Source organism: Tiliqua scincoides, chromosome 1 (assembly GCF_035046505.1).
Source record: "Tiliqua scincoides isolate rTilSci1 chromosome 1, rTilSci1.hap2, whole genome shotgun sequence".
NCBI classification, from domain to species: Eukaryota; Metazoa; Chordata; class Lepidosauria; order Squamata; family Scincidae; genus Tiliqua; species Tiliqua scincoides.
Window position 1 is genome coordinate 26,272,386 of NC_089821.1, and position 17,605 is coordinate 26,289,990.

Below are 17,605 nucleotides of genomic sequence, written 5' to 3' on the forward strand. Positions count from 1 at the left end.
AATATATGCTAAGGATGAAGTATGCACATGAATACATTTCTTTTTTCCCCACAACTCTTCTTCAATTTGCCTGCTGTGGTTTTTATTTTTTTTGAGATGGGTAAATTGTTGTCAGATTTTTCTTTGAAGAGTAGTGTGATTGGAGGAAGACTGATATTTATATTGAAGTGAAGGAGGATGGGTATGAGAAGCTAATCTGAGAAGCTGAGTCTGAACCTTCCTGCTCCCCAAAATTACTGTGTTTTGTCAAGTAACCTATATAACATGTCTAAAAATTCATTCAGGGTGGCCTAAGGTGTCTGCCAGTTCAGGCACTGGCCAAATTCCCCACGTGCTTCAGATGGCTAACTGGCCTTGCCACCCCTGCATCCTCAGTTATGGTGGCAGTGGTAGCACAATGCACTATCAAAGGTAGCTGGCGGGTGCCAAGGGGGACAGTGAGGGTTGCCAGCTGTAACTGAAGCTATTCATGGTGATTCCTCCCCCCCAACATGACATAATGTCATTAAGCCAAGGAGGCCCTGTTAAAACCATCTGCAAACCATTGCTTTCAGTAGCCATCTGATGCTGATCCCTGCAGGCTCTAAGCCAATCTTGGAGGGTTGGCAACCCTAAACTCAGTGTGGGGCCACTGAATCCATTAATCTCAGCATATTTTGCATGGGCTCTGCCCATATCCTATCTGATTCCGTCCTGGTTCCACTTCTGGCTATCAAATTCTGACTGGGTCCCATTGCCAGACTTTTAGCCTTTGTCCTGCTTAGTCATTCTGGCTATCAGCTGGCAGGGAGGAACTTTGGAACAAGGCCTGTGTACACACACCAAATTACAAGCACGCCCCAGATACCAGTGGCCCCTGCCCATAACAGCTACTTTGCAGTGGCTGCTAGTCCCCTCCGCATGAACCAATAATCCATGGACTCACATGCCCGATCTCATCTGATCTCAGAAGCGAAGCAGGGTCAGGCCTGGTTAGTACTTGGATGGGAGACCGCCTGGGTATACTGGTTGCTGTAGGCTTATACCACAGTCTTTCGAGACTGAAGGTTGCCAACCATACTTGGCAATGGGTGAAGAGCAGCAGCTAAAGTGAAGGAGATCCTGGCAGGAGATGGGAGAACTCTTTTCTCTTGCCTAGAAAAGTTGGGTGGTGAAAGAGGCAGATAAAGGCTCTCCTTTGCAATGGTTGTTGCTCTTCCCCCCCCCCCATCACTTGGCAAGGCATAGATTGCTTACAAAGGACTGGTAGAGTCTTCAGCGAAGGACATGGGCCCCTTCAAGGGATTTGAGCCACCATATTGCAGGCCCAATGTGTGACATCAGCGCTGGAGATGAGACTCAAAAGCTATACAGATTGCAGTAGAAACTGTTGTAGCTGCAACAAACATCAGGATGCAAGCAAGGATTCCTTGAAACTGTTGTAATCGGAAGCAGCTACACTGGAAATCTGTTCAACCGGAAAGTTCAGGTCCCACCTGGAGTCTGCACAGTGACATTAAAAGTCAGGTTGAAAGCATTTATTGATTTAAACACTGTGGCCACTGATTAAAATCTGTTCCCAAATAACAAGGCAGAACTGCAGGATTCAGGATTGTTAAAGGATCTGTCACCAGGCTGGCCTCCTGCATGCGTTGGCTTCCTTCTCCCTCCTTGAGATTTGGCAAAAACATTGAACAAAGGGTTTTCTTTCTAATTTTTTCTCTCCCGAGCTGACATACAACAACAACAACAACAACAGTATTTATATATCTCTTTCCAACAAAAAGTTCACAAAGCGGTTTAGAGAGAAAAATCCAATAACTAATGGCTTCCTGTCCCAAAAGGGCTCACTGTCTAAAAAGATGCAAAAGAACACCAGCAGACAGCCACTAGAAAAGACATTGCTGGGGTGAGGGTGGGCCAGTTACTCTTCCCCTACTAAATAAAAGAGGAGCACCCACAGCTTGTCTTTCAGAAGAGATTTTATTCTAAGGCTGCAATCTTATATGCACCTCACCTGAGAATAAGCCCCATTGAACAAAATGGGACTCACTTCTGAATAAACATGCATAGGGTTGTGTGTTAGTGTAAGAGTCATGGACAACAGAAGGGGACCATATTAAAGTTGAAATAAGTATCAAAATACTGCTACTTGCTTGTCCTCCACTTCTCTGAGTGGTTTGTGACGTTCCAGGAACTGCAGCAAAATACAGGTTCAGAATTCCTTTGGAAGAGAAAAAATGGAGGCTTGTGGTATCTTTGTAATATTGGTTTATTTACAAATAAATAGAACTGAGCAGTAGATCAAGTGGGCATCTTATAAACCACATCAACATCAGTGACATGAGTGTTCTAAATATGTCAGATGCCCATTCTTCTTTTTGCTTCCATTCCAGCCTCTGCCAAATCAAATCGTAAACCCCTTACCCCCGTCTGCCTTTTCCAGAAGGTTCCAGTTCAAACCAGCCCTATGTTTGTCTCACGAACTCAGAGAAGGGGAGGAATTGTCTGACACCTTAGTCATTCCTTTAAGGCAGCTGTAGTATTTGAAGATCTTGATGGCCCCAATGAAAGCTTCCATTCAGGACCATCAGTAAGTTAAGAACTATTCACTTGCCTCTTGGCTTAATAATTTAACTAGCATTTGTTGATCAGCATTTCTGACCACTGACTGTGACACTATGGTTTGTAACTACATCCTCAAAAGTATTGGTAGACCTTAAATGAACACAATTTTGAAATGTTGTTAAAAGGAGAAATACACGTGTAGGGTTTCTTTTGTTCTTTCTTTTTCTGAAATGTGTTATAATTCAGAGAAGGGTGGAGTAGTTACCAGGGGTAATGCCAGAAGTTGGTCAGGTTTGGCAGTAGCCAAGGGTCTACATGCAACCTGACAAATGGCCCAATTGTATCCCCTGTGGCTGTTGGTGCAACTAGCTTTGCACTGGCAAAGACTGCTTTATGGCAGTTGCAGAGCAGCCTTTATCAACACATACTATGGGACCAAAAAATAGTACAAATGTTTCAAATGGCAATTTCTACTAGCAATTAATGATAGCTTTTATGACTCATGTGTTGGTTAATTTCCATGAAGAAAATATTCCTTGTCCTTCAGGGGACCTTTGTGGAAGCTTTACCATACATATACTACATGTAATTAATACATTCATTAGTTAAATGCCAGACAATTAAGCAACTAGAATTTTTGATTTATCACCTTAATTAAAAGACCCTGAAAATTATTTAAAAATGTGAAGACGTCCACGGCAAGCAATTTGGGTGAGTAAAAACAAAAGCTTCCTAGTCTGATGAATACTGTATGTATTGGCAACCTTCAGTCTCGAAAGACTATGGTATCGCATTCTGAAAGGTGGTTCTGGAACAGCGTCTAGTGTGGCTGAAAAGGCCAATCTGGGAGTGACAATCCCTTCCACACCAGGAGCAAGTGCAGTCTGTCCCTGGTCTGTCTCCCTGGCTATGGGCCTTCCTTCTTTGCCTCTTAGCCTCAGACTGTTGGTCAAGTGTCTCTTCAAACTGGGAAAGGCCATGCTGCACAGCCTGCCTCCAAGCAGGCCGCTCAGAGGCCAGGGTTTCCCACTTGTTGAGGTCCATCCCTAAGGCCTTCAGATCCCTCTTGCAGATGTCCTTGTATCGCAGCTGTGGTCTACCTGTAGGGCGCTTTCCTTGCACGAGTTCTCCATAGAGGAAATCCTTTGGGATCCGCCCATCATTCATTCTCATGACATGAGAATATAAGATGATGAATATAAGAAAGCAAATGGTGCCTCATTAGTAGTTTCTTCAAGGTGATGATTCTGGGCACTTTGGGTAGGGCCTGGAGCAGTCCATGTCTCCATGCTGCCTGAATCCCTTAGTGATTTGTGGTGAGGACCAAGGCTAGGGAGGTACAGCACATGGAGGTATAGCATGTGGAGTGCCCAGGTGACTCATGCCACAAGGCGTTCTGGGGGCTGCCCAGGAGCCCCAACACCTGCACAACCAAAGCAGAGGCTGAGCTCTTGCTGCTGCTGCTGCTGCTGCTGCTTTAGGGCCCAAAATTCTAAGTGGGCTGAACATCGGCACTGAGCTCCAACACCAGTACTAGGTGTCACAAACATGCCGTAAGGCATGTCTGGGGCACCTGGAGAGGAGGGTCTGCCAGCGCTGGGCTGGTGCCAGTTGGCACTGAGCCTCAGTGCTGTGTGGAGGAACAGCCAGTGCTCCTGCAGTGCCTGCTGGCAGTTAATATTTTCAGTGCGGGGGGTGTTGGGGAGTGGGTAGAATGGGGCAGGGGGAGGAACCGGCCCAGGAGGAGGGTAGAACGGCAGAGCCCTACTCTACCTATCTTATCCTCCGTGTCAGGCTAAAAAGCCCAACATGGAGGCTTTCAAGTCTACACTGGCAAAATAGCCAGTGCAGATTTCAGAAGCCCCACTGCAGGGCCTGGGGCTTTCCCCAGGGGGAGGGGAAAAAAGCCCCCTTCTCCAGAGGAGACCTCTGGTGGCCTCAGTGGTGCTGCTAGATGCAATGGCAGCCATTTTGGCACTGCTGCACCTGACTGAGATAAGAATAGGCTGTTAATCTCTCAGGGAGACTGGAACAGTTCCAGGGAGTGTTTTGGATAGACTAGAACTTGTGGCAGCAACAGCTCAGCCTCCCCTGTGACTGCACAACCACTCAGACACTGGGTGGAGTGCATGTGCAATTACAGGGCAATCGGAGCTGACAACTTCTCCTGACCACATGTTCCTGATCCCTTCTAATTTTGCTGTCCCTGTGTGCTTGCCCATCTGCCCACCCCTTGCTTGTCTCCTCTTCTTATCCATGTGGGGGAGGACGAGTATGCATGTACTTATTCAAAGCAGAAGCAGCATGGAGGAGCCACTGGGAAGGGAAGGGAAGGTGGCAGGCTGTTGATCACCCCACCCTGCTCACTTGGTGCTTTGTAAGCACCAGGTGGGCCAGGAGAAGTGATTTGGAGCAATGGCAGCTTTTCCCCCTCTTCTTCCTCCAGCAGCTCTGGAGAATGAAGAGGACTCTTGCTGCCACAATGCTCTTCTGACTTATTCTCTGTGATCTGGAAGAGGATCAGTGCACTGATTGGAGTGGCAGGCTGGAGAAGGTGGCAGACAGAGGGGCAGGGGGTCATCAATTGGCAACCCCTCCCCTTTGTTGCTCCATGTGATGGTTTCGGTTTGCTTCATAGAAAGACGAGCCCATGTCTAGGGCATGAAACGTGCCTCTGGAATGGAACACCCACCTGTAGCAGAGATGGAACACACTCGTGCATGCCAACTAGATCTGGCCAAAGCTGGTTCAGTGCCTGAAGTGGTGCCGAAATTCCTCCCACCTCTCTTTCTTTCTTTTGCACACCCATTGCTACTGCTGTCTTCACTTTCCTACCTCCTCTGCCACCCAGCTGGACAAAGAGGATATTGGGAGCTCATGATCCTCTGTGGAGAGAAGAGCCATTGGGATCAGGATGTCAGTGGCCCCTACCTCCATCTCTTGCATTGCTGATGTGATTTTTCAGGAGGGGCAGTAGAGGAGGAGATGAGCCACCAGTCTCCATCCTCCTCCCTAAGACAATGTGGCAGTGGGCAGGTGGAACAGGTGGAACAGGTGAGCAGTTGGGCTGATGCAAGATGAGTCATGCCCCTGACAGTTTGCCACCTCCTCCATCCTAGTCTGGCCCTGATACGTACCCACTTAGGTAACCACTCCATGCATCTGATGAAGTGCATTTCATGCATCTCTGACTCACAAAAGCTTATTCTACCATAAATTTGCTATTTGCTGCAACAGACTCCCCGGCTGTCCCTTCTAGATCTCTTTGTTGTAACATTTGTTTCTAAGAATGTTTGAAGGCTCAGCATTTTTCATACTCATTTCTTTGGCAAGTAAATGATTTCCTGGCATTCGTGTTTTATATACATTTACAATAATGGCACTGTTTAAAAAAAACAACACCCATTTAAACCATTAATTCAGTGTGTGCGCTTGGAATGTTTTAGATTCATCCTACTTATAATGGGGCTGTATTGTCTAGAGATTTTCAAATCAGGTCAATGTTTCACATGCACCAAGAAGTGAATAAATAATGTATGTACCGTATGCTTGATAGAAAGTATCTGTCAGCAAATGAATGTGAATAATGTCTTCTACCACTCCCCCAACTGGGATTAGGCTATGGGTCTCAGTGGGTGTGACTTTTGAAATTAATAAAGCAGTCATGGAAAGATGAATCGCATTGGATTATAAAGGCAAAGGCACCTGCTGATGTCTTACTTGTGATACAACCATCTCCCCCCCCACCCCACCCACATGAAGAAAATGTCATCCTAACATTGGGAGGATGGAATGTTAGTAATTCTCAGTTATGTTCTTACTTACTGAAGGCCCAGTCCGTAACTAAAGGAAGCACTGTAAAGCGCTACAGCATAAGCAGTAGGCGTGTCGGTAGGAAGGCCAGAGCCTTCCTGCATGCGCGGGTGGATCTACAAAAACCTGCCAGTAAAGGTGAGCCCACACAGGGGCAGGGAGAGAGTGGGGAGGGGGTTGCACAGGGAGGGCAGAACAGGAAGGAGGCAGGGTGTGGTGGGAAGATTGGGCCTGAGAGGGCACTGCTAAATCATTTGGGTAGAATAGATTTTGTAAGCATTGTGGTTCTTCCTGTTGGGATGTCCCAGGTGTGATGCTGGGAGAATCTCCTTTGATGCTTTGGTCATCCACCCCCCTATGCTGTTTACATTTACATGAAATCACTGAATTAGGAAAATGTTATGCTTTATGAACATTTTTAGCATTGCGATATTGGGAGCAAATTAGCTCATTGGATAAGAGCTCATATCATAACACTTACACTCAGTGGCATAGCTAGAAGGGGTGCAAAGCACCATTCTGGGTGGGGGGGGAAGCAAAACAGAGGCATTTAAAATTCTGGCCAATTGCCTACCATAGGATGCTGATTTACTTGGAAGAATCGCCTCTCCTCATATGAGTCTGCCCTTCCTGTGAGGTCACTATGGTTGATTCGATTGTGGTCACCATCACTCAGTAGTGTAGCTGTAAGTCTTGAAGTGTAGAAGCTGGTCATGACCCTTCTCCCCCATAGCCTCACCTAACTAAGGCTGAAATCATATACACATTTTCCTGGAAGTAAATCCTATTGAACACAATGGATTTACATCTGACTAGACATTCCCAGGTTGGTGCTATAAGGCTATATAACAGAAAAATCAACTTCATATTTCTTTGTTAAGGGGGATTCTTCTCCTAACTTATACTCAGTTTAAAGATCTAGCTCATTTTATTCTAAACTCTAGAAATTGTATATTAGAATGTTAACCTCTGTACTGTGTTCAGTAGAACTTACTGTCAAGAAAGTTTGCCAAGGATTACAGCCTTAATGTAGAGCAGCCATTTTCAACCACTGTGCCTTGGCACACTGGTGTGCCGCGAATGGTCTCCAGGTGTGCCGCTGGAATTTGGGAGAGGGTCATTTATCAATAGGACCATTAGGGGATGTGAGCCCCCATTGACAGCACAGTGTGCCTTGTCAAATGTTAAAAAGCTGATGGTGTGCCTTGACCAATTTAGTGCCTTGCCAGTGTGCCACAAGATGAAAAAAGTTGAAAATCACTGATGTAGAGACAGGACGGACTATGTCCTGCCTCTCAGGCAACCTTTTAAAATGAAAATCTAGACATGAACATATGCCCCTAGAAAAATTTCTCTGTTTGCCTATTTCAGAGGCAACGCCTAAGAGTTCCTGCTAATGACAATGATGCTCCTTCTGTAGAGAAACCTTGCTCCTCCTCAGCCTGCTCCCTCCTACTCCTCCTCAGCTAAACCTCTTCCACCACCATTAGACATATGGATAGCGGTGACTCATGACAGGGCCTTTTCTGTCGTGGCACCTATGGAACTTGTTCCTGATTGAAATCAGAACTGCTCCCTCCATGTTGGCAATTCAAAGGGGAGTTAAAAATTTTCTGTTCTGCTGTACTTTAGATCGGGGTGCCCAAACCCTGGCCCTGGGGCCACTTGCGGGCCCTCAAGGACTGGGGCCCTGGGGCCCTTGAGGACTCCCAATGCAGCCCTCAGGGAGCCCCTAGTCTCCAATGAGCCTCTGGCCCTCTGGAGACTTGCTGGAGCCCATGCTGGCCTGACGCAACTGCTCTCAGCGTGACGGCCAACTGTTCGACCTCTCGCATGAACTGTGGGACCAGGGCTCCCTCCACTGCTTGCTGTTTCACATCTGTGATGCAGCAGCAGCAGAGGAAAGGCTGGCCTTGCTTTGTGCAAGGCCTGTTATAGGCCTTGAGCTATTGCAAGACCTTCATTCATTCATAGAAGTTCCATCTCTATTAATTTATGTAAAGTTATTCAAATTTTCTTCTTTCCCCTGGCCCCCTGCACAGTGTCAGAGATATGATGTGGCCCTCCTGCCAAAAAGTTTGGACACCCCTGCTTTAGATGATTGTTGTGTCTTACTCTGTAGATTTACATTGGCTCTAATTGTGGAATAGCAGCCTCTTTGTGTCTTCCACTGTTGTGGATTTTTGTGATGGCATTTTTTTTTTGTATTAGTTACATATTTTTACAGTTGTAGCCATCTGACAGCAGTTGGAAATTCTGCTTATAAATGCTTTCAACAAAATAAATGTATCTATAGTGGTTTAGATTCCTGACAAGGTCACCACAGTTGAAGCTGTCCGACAAAGATTGGCCTATGAGCTGCTTCTGCTCCTTTCACTTCTGTTTCAGAAAGAGAAATTTGCAGTCAGTTTGTCCTTTAATTAATTCCACTTGCAAAACATGGTGGTGGTGCTTACATGTTTGATTACTGATTTATTTTTAGCGAAATATTATAACAAAGAAAGCATATGCTCCTTACATTATCAATGCTTGAGATGCATCTTTAATTCTTGCTTATCTGGTGTCATAAATAATCCATGATCTGAGACATATAATAAAATTAATTTCCCACTTAATTAAAGGCTGGGGATGGAACAATGGGTTACGTGCTTCTCAGGAGGCTGTATGAGTTCTTTTGGGATTGCAAATTAGCATGTATTCTGTCGGGATTGCAAATGTGGTCCATCTATTTAAATTCACCTCATCTTGCACCAGCTGACATCTGTCATAGTTAAGAATTCAGATTGAGTTAACTAAAAATTATCATCCTTTTTTCCCAGTGTTGGCTATCAAGAAATAATCTTTTCAGGGCATTCATAGAAGCAATTAAACACACAGTCTCTGAAAGCTGGTTTAGCAGAGCTAAAAATAAGAATGAAATGATCTTGCCAGTTCAAAAATCCCTCAGTCATGAACTCTATGTACTGGTATATAGCACCAAGGCTGCAGTACAATACACTGGCTTATCTGGGAGAAAATGCCATGCAATTTACTTCTGAGTAGACACACCTAGGATTGTTCTAGAAGAGCATCAGTTGCAAGCCAGAAGACTATGAATTAGTGAGTGGTCCTAAACAAGACATTATGGGCCAGGATGGCATAGTAGTTCTGGCATTACACCTAGGTTCAAATCCCTGCTCAGTCATGAAGCTTCCTGGGTGACTTTGGGCCAGTCACTATCTGCTCAGCCTACCTCACAGGGTTGTTGAGAGGACAAGAGGAGGGAAGGAACCATGTACACCACCCTGAGGTCCTTGGAGAAAGGACCTTGGAGGTACAACATAAAAATGTGAAAAAAATAAATAGCTACTCACACTTTGCCCCTTTGCAGTTTGGGGATAATATTATACCCATTTTACAGTGTTGTTGTAAAGCATCAAGGAAATAATGTATGTGGCAGGCACTGAAAACTAAAAAATTTGCTACTGAAATGCTAAGAACCCTAGCAGAAATTCCAACTCAGTTATAGCTAGTAAGTGGCCTTTGAGCAAGTCAAAATCTTTTATCATCAGTTTTTCCATCTGTAGAATGGGATGGTGATTTACTTTTCAGGCAAATCATGTTTGGTTCTCACTCAGGGATAGCATCTAAGCAGATTGAGTCTCATTATTTTCAAGGGTTCCATTCCAAGAACTCAGGTGGATGGCAAAAAAATGCACTATAGCAAATCAATTTAAAAAACAAAGTTTCTTTGCTCTGGTGATTTAAAAACAGCCTTGCTGACTTTTGTAATGCACACAGAGGCAATCAGTCTTTCTCCAGGAGCTTGGGTTTCACTAGGAGAGAACAGTCCCTCCCTTCACCAGGAGCCCCAAGCAAGGGGGAAAGAATGGAAAAGGTGATAATCACTGCCATTTAGCCTTCTTTCACATGCTCAGGGGGGAGGGAGGAGTGAAGCCTGCAGAGAGAATGACTGATGGATTGTCAGCTGGCTGCCCTCTCAGGGATTATTAAACAACAAGGGCCCTTCTCATCAGCTTTGAGAAAGAAAAATCTGTGGATACTTAGGTTATATCTGTAATCACTTGTATGACTGTCTCTCTGCAACAGTAAAAAGCAGTTTTTTAAACTGTGGTTTTAAAGGGATGCATTTTTCCCCTTCTCCAGGGATCAGCACATTCCTTCTCATTTGCAGGGGCATTTCGCGTTGAGTCAAATCCATGTATAACAAATCTGTGTATAACAAGGCTGAACCTGTATTTTTAACTGTTCTGAAGCAGGATACAGCTGCCCAAGAGACTATTTCCATCCTTCTACTGTTGCTGTAGGTCAGGGGTCTCCAAACCCAGACTCGGGGGCCAAATGCAGCCCGTGGCCAGCCTTTATCAGGCCCACGGCCAGCCTCTGATCCCCTGAGAGCCTCTGGCCCAGTTGACCAAATACAAGCAGAGTTGTGCTTGTGGGGTGGGGGAATGGGGGTCCATTTAAGTGTGTGCTTTGGGCTGTGTTGGTATTTGGAGAAATCCTGGACATTTGAGCCCATTTATTCATTCATCTATGTTCCATCTCTAATGTATTTATTTAAATTTTATATTTAATTTTTTTTCCTGGCCCTTGACACTGTGCCAGATATTTGATGCTGCCCTTTGGCCGAAAAGTTTAGAGACCCCTGCTGTAGGTAAATGAGAGCGTATTGGTGAAGAATGAGAAACAGTGGCTCATCCCATCTCAGTATCTTGGAAAATTTTAAGATATACAGTACTGTCTCTGGATCTGTGAGCCATAAATGAGAGGGTGAATAAGACAGAGAAAAACCTGTATAACTGCCCTTCCCCCCTGCTCTATGCCTAAACAGCTGCACCACAGGCAGATGTTTAACAGATGAAGCTTTCCTAGCTATGCAGTTTCAATGACTGGGAAACTTTCACCTGCTCAATTTTTCCTTCTTGTGCAGCTTTACAGCAAAGAGCCATACCAGGGAAGAGGTGGCAGTGGATAATCTTGCTAATGGGGGGGACGGACCTTAATGTTCCCAAGCCCTTTCTTTCCATGCACTGGAAAAGGAGAGAGTTGTCTTTGAAAATGCAGCAGATAAAGTTTCCATCTGAACGGACACAACATCTCCCTGGAACCCTCTGCCAAAGATTTTACCATTTAAACCAGCTGTTCCCAAACTGTGGGTTGGGACCCACTGGTGGGGAGTGACCAGTGATATTTGATGGGTCCCACAGCAGCCAAGCAGAGCCTCCAATGAAAACACATGTAATGGAAAGATCAGAAAACTAACTGCCACAAGCACTGAGGCTTTTCAGAAATCAGATAGCTGCTAACTACCCTGCAAACAGCTCCTGCAGTTTACAAGCATGTGTAAATATAGGGAGATAAATGTTGGAGCATTTTTTTCCTGGTTATTATTACAGACAAATAAATAAAAATATTATTTCTTTCTAGATTTATTTTTAAAGTCTGGTAAACCCAGGTGGGTCCCTATAGAGTGTCATTTACAAAAGCGGGTCCCAATGCTAAAGTGTTTGACAACCACTGGCTTAAATGATGTATCAATCAACAAGCAAAAGGAGCCTATTTTTTCTGGGCTGTGGAAAATTTCCAAACCTGACCCAGACTGCTGCTCTCACATGTGTCCAGCCTTTCAGAATCAGCCGCTGTAATTAAACCACCACGCAGCTGGGAAGGAGGTGGAAGAAGACCCCTGCTGTATCAGGCCATAGGCACATCTAGTCCAGCTTCCTTTATCTCACAGCGGCCCACCAAATGCCTCAGGGAGCACACAAGACCACAAGAGACCTGAATCCTGGTGCCCTCCCTTGCAGCTGGCATTCTGAGGTAGCCTATTTCTAAAATCAGGAGCTGGCACATCATGGCTTGTAACCTGTGATGGACTTTTCCTGCAGAAATTTGTCCAATCCCCTTTTAAAGGCATCTAGGCCAGATGCCATCACCACATCCTGTGGCAAGGTGTTCCACAGACTAATTACACACTGGATAAAGACATGTTTTCTTTTGTTTGTCCTCAGTCTCCCAACACTCAATTTTAGCGGATGTGCCCTGGTTCTGGTGTTGTGTAAGAGGGAAAAGAGCATCCCTCTATCCATACCATGCATAGTTTTAAGGGAATCTAGGCCAGATGCAATCACCACAGCCGGCAGCAAGGAGTTCCACAGCCTAACTACATGCTGAGCAAAGACACATTTTCTTTTGTCTGTCCTCAGTCTCCCAACACTCAATTTTAGCAGATGTACCCTGGTTCTGGGGTTGTATGAGAGGGAAAAGGCATCCCTCTATCCACTCTATTCATCCCATACATATTTTTAAGGGCATCTAGGCCAGATCACCACATCCTGTGGCAAGGAGTTCCACAGACTAACTACACTTACAGTAAAGAAATATTTTTTTTGTCTGACCTAACTCTCCCAACACTCAATTTTAGTGGGCGTCCCCTGGTTCTGATGTTGTGTGAGAGGGAAAAGAGAATCTCTGTTCATTTTATCAGATGCATAGTTTTAAGGGTGTCTAGGCCAGATGCCATCACCACAGCTGGTGGCAAGGAGTTCGGCAGACCAACCACACACTGAGTAAAGAAATATCTTCTTTTGTCTGTCCTAACTCTCCCAACACTCAATTTTAGCAGATGTCCCCTGGTTCTGGGGTTGTATGAGAGGGAAAAGAGCATCCCTCTATCCCTTGCATAATTTTAAGGGCATCTGAGCCAGGATGCCATCCTGTGGCAAGGAGTTTCACAGCGGATGGGTGGGAAGCCCCCATCGGTGCAGCCTGGAATGAACGGCAGAGCCCCCTCCAGCGCAGGGGCGCCCGGCCCCGTCCCCGCGTCCTGCAGGTGTCGCTCGGCAGCGCCTCGGCAGCGCCGCGTGGGGGGCAGCGGCAGTCCAGGCTCTCCTCCCCGCGCGACTGATTTGAGATGGCAGAGCGGAGGCGGGGCTCCGCCTGGGCTCCTTTTCGCGGGGCGAGCGCGCAGGTTGCACGAAGCGCTGGTGAGCTCCGGCGGCCTCTGATGGGGGCGAGCCTCAGGATGTGAGCTGCGTCTCCAGGCTGGTGCTGCGGATCGCTTGCTGCTCTTGGTCCGGGGAGTCCTCCTCTCTCTCTGGCCCCCAGCGATCCCTTCTCCATCATGCGTTAAGCCTGTGTAAGTTTGATTTCGGTGCGTCTACTTTGTGCCTTGCTACTTTCCAGGCACTCTTGCTCTCCAGATGGACCTTCGTTGTCTCTCCAGCTTGGACTGAGTTGCAGCAGCTGTTGCAGGAACTCCGGGGGGGGGGGAGGCTCCCTGGGTCCTCAGGGGTCCCTGGGAATGGATTTGGCTGGTGTGGGGAGAGCAGGCATGTATGTATGCATGCATCCTCAGCTTCCACCCTAGGACATTGTTGCTTGGAAGCAAGCACCATAGGAATCAGTAGGGTCTGGGTCAAGGATTCCGGTTGTGGGTTTTCATTTTGCCTTCCCAGTGTTGCTGCTGTCTTTATTTTGGACTTGCAAAATGAAGCTGGAAAAATCTGACTCTGAAGTTGAGTGTGATTTGGTAGAGAGAGAACCCACTTCCTGTTTATAGGTAAAAAGTAGCGGAGGGGGGAGTAGGAACATGCAAAACCGGTATGTATTGTTTTGACATGCCTGACTTAAAGATTTTTTTTTTTTTTTTTTTTTTGCACTTGGGAGCTATTTTTGCAGCATTTCTTAGCACAGCCCACAAGAAAAAGAAGAAGAAAAGACTCAGAGAAAACAGTAATTCTGGCTGGGCTTAGAGTAGGCTTTTTGCAGGGGGTGTGTTTCAATGAAGGCAGGCTCTCCATAGAAGCTGAAGATCTAAGGTCGTGCAGTAGCATCCCAGCTGATAACTTGCCCACATATGCAACTGAGACATGTCACCGAGTGCATGCATGCATGCGTGTTGTATTCTGTTTTCGCAGTGTGGTGATTTCTCTGTAATCATTCCTGTAATGATGCCAGGAAGTGTCTAACAGCTTGAAGGGTGGAAGAGGGTGGGGGCTGGGAAGGGGCAGTTCCTTTGTTTGTGTTTCCTCTTTGTGCTTTCCCTGGACCGCTGCACAGCTGTGAAATGGCCTCTTGCTTCCCCCCCAAAGAAAAACTCTCTCCAACACGAATCATCTCTGTTGATGGGTCTGTGTCTCAGCCTACAGTGTCTCCGTCTACAGTATGACTGAGAATTCCCCTCTGATGCTGCCTCAGTGATCATTTCTTTTGCCTGAGGAGCATCCTCCAGTTCCTCATCATCTCATGAGTGGCTCTTCCTAATATTCTGATGCAAAGTTTCCCTTGGAACCAAGTGAGGGAGAGGATTCCCTTGCAGTTCATGCTGAGGCATTGGAACTGAAAAGACAAGCCAGTCTGGCCTTTGTTAGGCAGGGCTTGGTTTGTTTGGCCGTTGACACATCTGTCTTCTCACTTATCTTGAGAAGTTGTTATTATTTTTTATTCTGTCGCTAGGTTTCTATAATGTATGTACAGTATCTGGTTATAAACACACTCGGTTCAGTCCTGTGTGCAGCAGTTCATGCTAATAGGAAGAGACCTAGCTGCCTTTGCACCGCAGCCGTGGTTAGAAGAGCATGAGAACACAGTGTGGTGTTCTGGTTAAGACAGTGGGCAGGAAACAGGTTCAGATCTTATCTCACTGGGTTGTCTCGGCAAACCTCTGTCTTTCAGGCTCAGCCCCCTTTCCCAAGCATGTTGTAGTGGTGATGATAATAGGCTTATCTTTTACATGTATACAGTACTGTAAGAATTGCCTAGATGTACCTGGTGTGTCGGGCATGTTAGCAGAGTCCTGCTATGACTTAGCGTACCATGTGTGAAAGTAAGGCAGATTTTTGCATAGTGCAGGCTGTTGTCATACATGGCACTAAATGGCTGTCAGTTGAGTTTTATGCCACTTTTCTTGACCAAGGCAAGCCAAAGTGGTCACAAACCAATAATAATAAATATTCCTGAACTACTTTTCAACAAAAAGTGTGTAAAAGGTAACTCATAAAATTACAAGTATAAATAAATCCAACTTTAAAAGCGTAATTAACATACGTAAAACAGTAAAACATCTAGTTCCCAAATGCCTTGTGGGCAAAAAAAGTATTGACCTGCTCTCAGACTTTTTGGAGTATGTCCCATGACTATGATGCCATCATAGAAAAAGTCTTGGCAGGTGGCAGTAGTAGCCCTTCAGTGTTGTTCTTGGCTAGCAATATTTCAAAATCAGTTGGAAATTTTGGATTCTAGTAGTGAGTATTATTTGACTTGGGAAAGTTTGGTGCCTTGCATACCTAACTCGGAGCTTGGTGTTTGGTGCCTTGCATACCTAACTCGGAGCTTGTTTAAAAGTGCTCTTTATAATGAATTGAGAAGAGAAACAGTTCGATCTTGTCTGTGCTATTTGCTGTGTCCATCTAGTGCTTTATTGCAGTATTGGCTCAGGCATTGCCTTCAATTAATGTCACAGATCTGGAGGAGAAGAGTGACAGCTGATTGGAAGAAACTGAGTAGAGCAGGAAAATAGATATTTGCAGGGACATGACAGAGTCAACAGCAGAATGATATTCAAGAGAACTAATTCTGGGGAAATCTCTTGGGACAGAATGACATTTTTGCCACAACACAGGGTAGCTACTGCTACAGCTGCTTCGCATGTTGTCTTCTTTCCTGATGGCAGAATGAGTTACCATGTCCTGATGTCATGACATTGGGTGTTTTTGCCTCTGCCAGTGGTAACAAATGGGTGTGAGTGGGGGGGGGGGTGAGCGAACATGCAACGTGTCCTTATGATACAGGGTAAGCAATCCTATGTTTTACTAGGGAGAGGGGAATAAGGCAACATAAAAATGCTGTATTGTTCCACTCAGGTTTGGCTTTAGGGCAATCTGGCTGATTGAGTCTGTTGAGTCTGCACTGGGACAGCAAGTAGAGCACCTGCAGCCAACACCTCACTTTGTAGTTGACACTCCAGCATGGAATCTTCAATGCTAAGGCATTGTCAGGAGAGCATAGCAAGCAGAGTGTTGCTGGTGGACAGCCTGCCTGCCCTGGGTCCAGTCGGCCTGAAATCCCCCCAGAAGCAGTTGTCGGTAACGTCGGCATTGCTTCTGTGCTTCGTACATGGTGTCATCAGCCCCAGACTCACCACTGTTGCTTGTCCTGGTGAGCAGGGTGGGCCCCGTGGGGAGTGGGGCCCCACAAAAATGTTTTACATTGGGCCCCACAGCTCCTAAGGCTGACCCTGACACCCAGACCATATGTGCAGAACCCATGTGGAAACAAGCGTTTTCTGTAGAATAACTCATGCTTAGATGCAAAATCTACAGTGGTTTCCTTATCCGTGAGTGTTTTTCCACAAAATATCCAAGTACCTTTTGCACTTTTTATGCTCGGAGTTTTGAATCTTCCACATGGGTTTTGAATCTGTTTTCGTGCAGTGGCTTTGCAGAGCTTCATGCCGGGCAGCCACTTCTGTTGGGAAATTGGGGTGCGGAGCCTCCTGGGGCGATTGGCAGCGGGAGCAGCTGCCCAGCGCAAAGCTCTGCAAAGTCACAGCATGAAAATGGGTTGCTTTGTGCCAGAACGGTGTGGCTCCAGCACTATCAATACTGCTCCTGGATGCAGTCGTCAGGTGCGCCAGTTTCAGACTGTGGGCTGGAGTTTGGAGACCCTTGGTAGACTGCCATCTCATATCCTCTAAGAAGTCAAAACTCATGGAATGCAAAACACGTGAGGTTTCCTATCATGCATTTAAAACCAATGTGGAAGAGTCAGAACTCTTAGAATAAAAAGTACAAAAGGTACCTGAATATCTTGTCAGAAAACACTGGTGGATAAGGAAATCGCTGTAGGTTTTGCATCTAAACATGTAAAACTGACTGCTTTGTGCTGGAACAGTAAGGCTCTGGCACCATCATAATGAGCCTGGATGTGATTGCCGGGCACACCATGGTCTGCAGTTAGAAGGCAGCTGCTCTGGACTGACTTCCAGTGGAGTCCTCCATCATGAGAGCTTGTCCTCCCATCTCCTTCACCTTGCTTGTGGCCTCTGATTGATCTTTGGCTCTGTGAATCTGATTGAGAGAGCCCTTCTTTTTGGGACAGCCAATAGGGTAAGCCCCTCAGTGCTTCAATACTCTTCCTGCTGGAGGAAGAAGGGGGAGGATTGCCAGCACTGCTGCTTGTTTATAATACGCTATGCGTGTGTATGGGGAAGTGAGTTCCGTTGTGTGAAATGAGTAGAGGT

The 17,605-nt window shown here is 46.0% G+C and overlaps 1 protein-coding gene across 1 annotated transcript in view; it reads left to right on the plus strand.

The window, feature by feature from the left end:
• Positions 1 to 13,357: 13,357 nt before the first annotated feature.
• Positions 13,358 to 17,605, plus strand: part of TP53I11 (tumor protein p53 inducible protein 11) — a 60,528-nt gene continuing 56,280 nt past the window's right edge. Inside the window, exon 1 of the mRNA XM_066633017.1 lies at positions 13,358 to 13,501. The gene's annotated coding sequence lies outside the window, so the exon portion shown is untranslated. The remainder of the gene's footprint in view (positions 13,502 to 17,605) is intronic.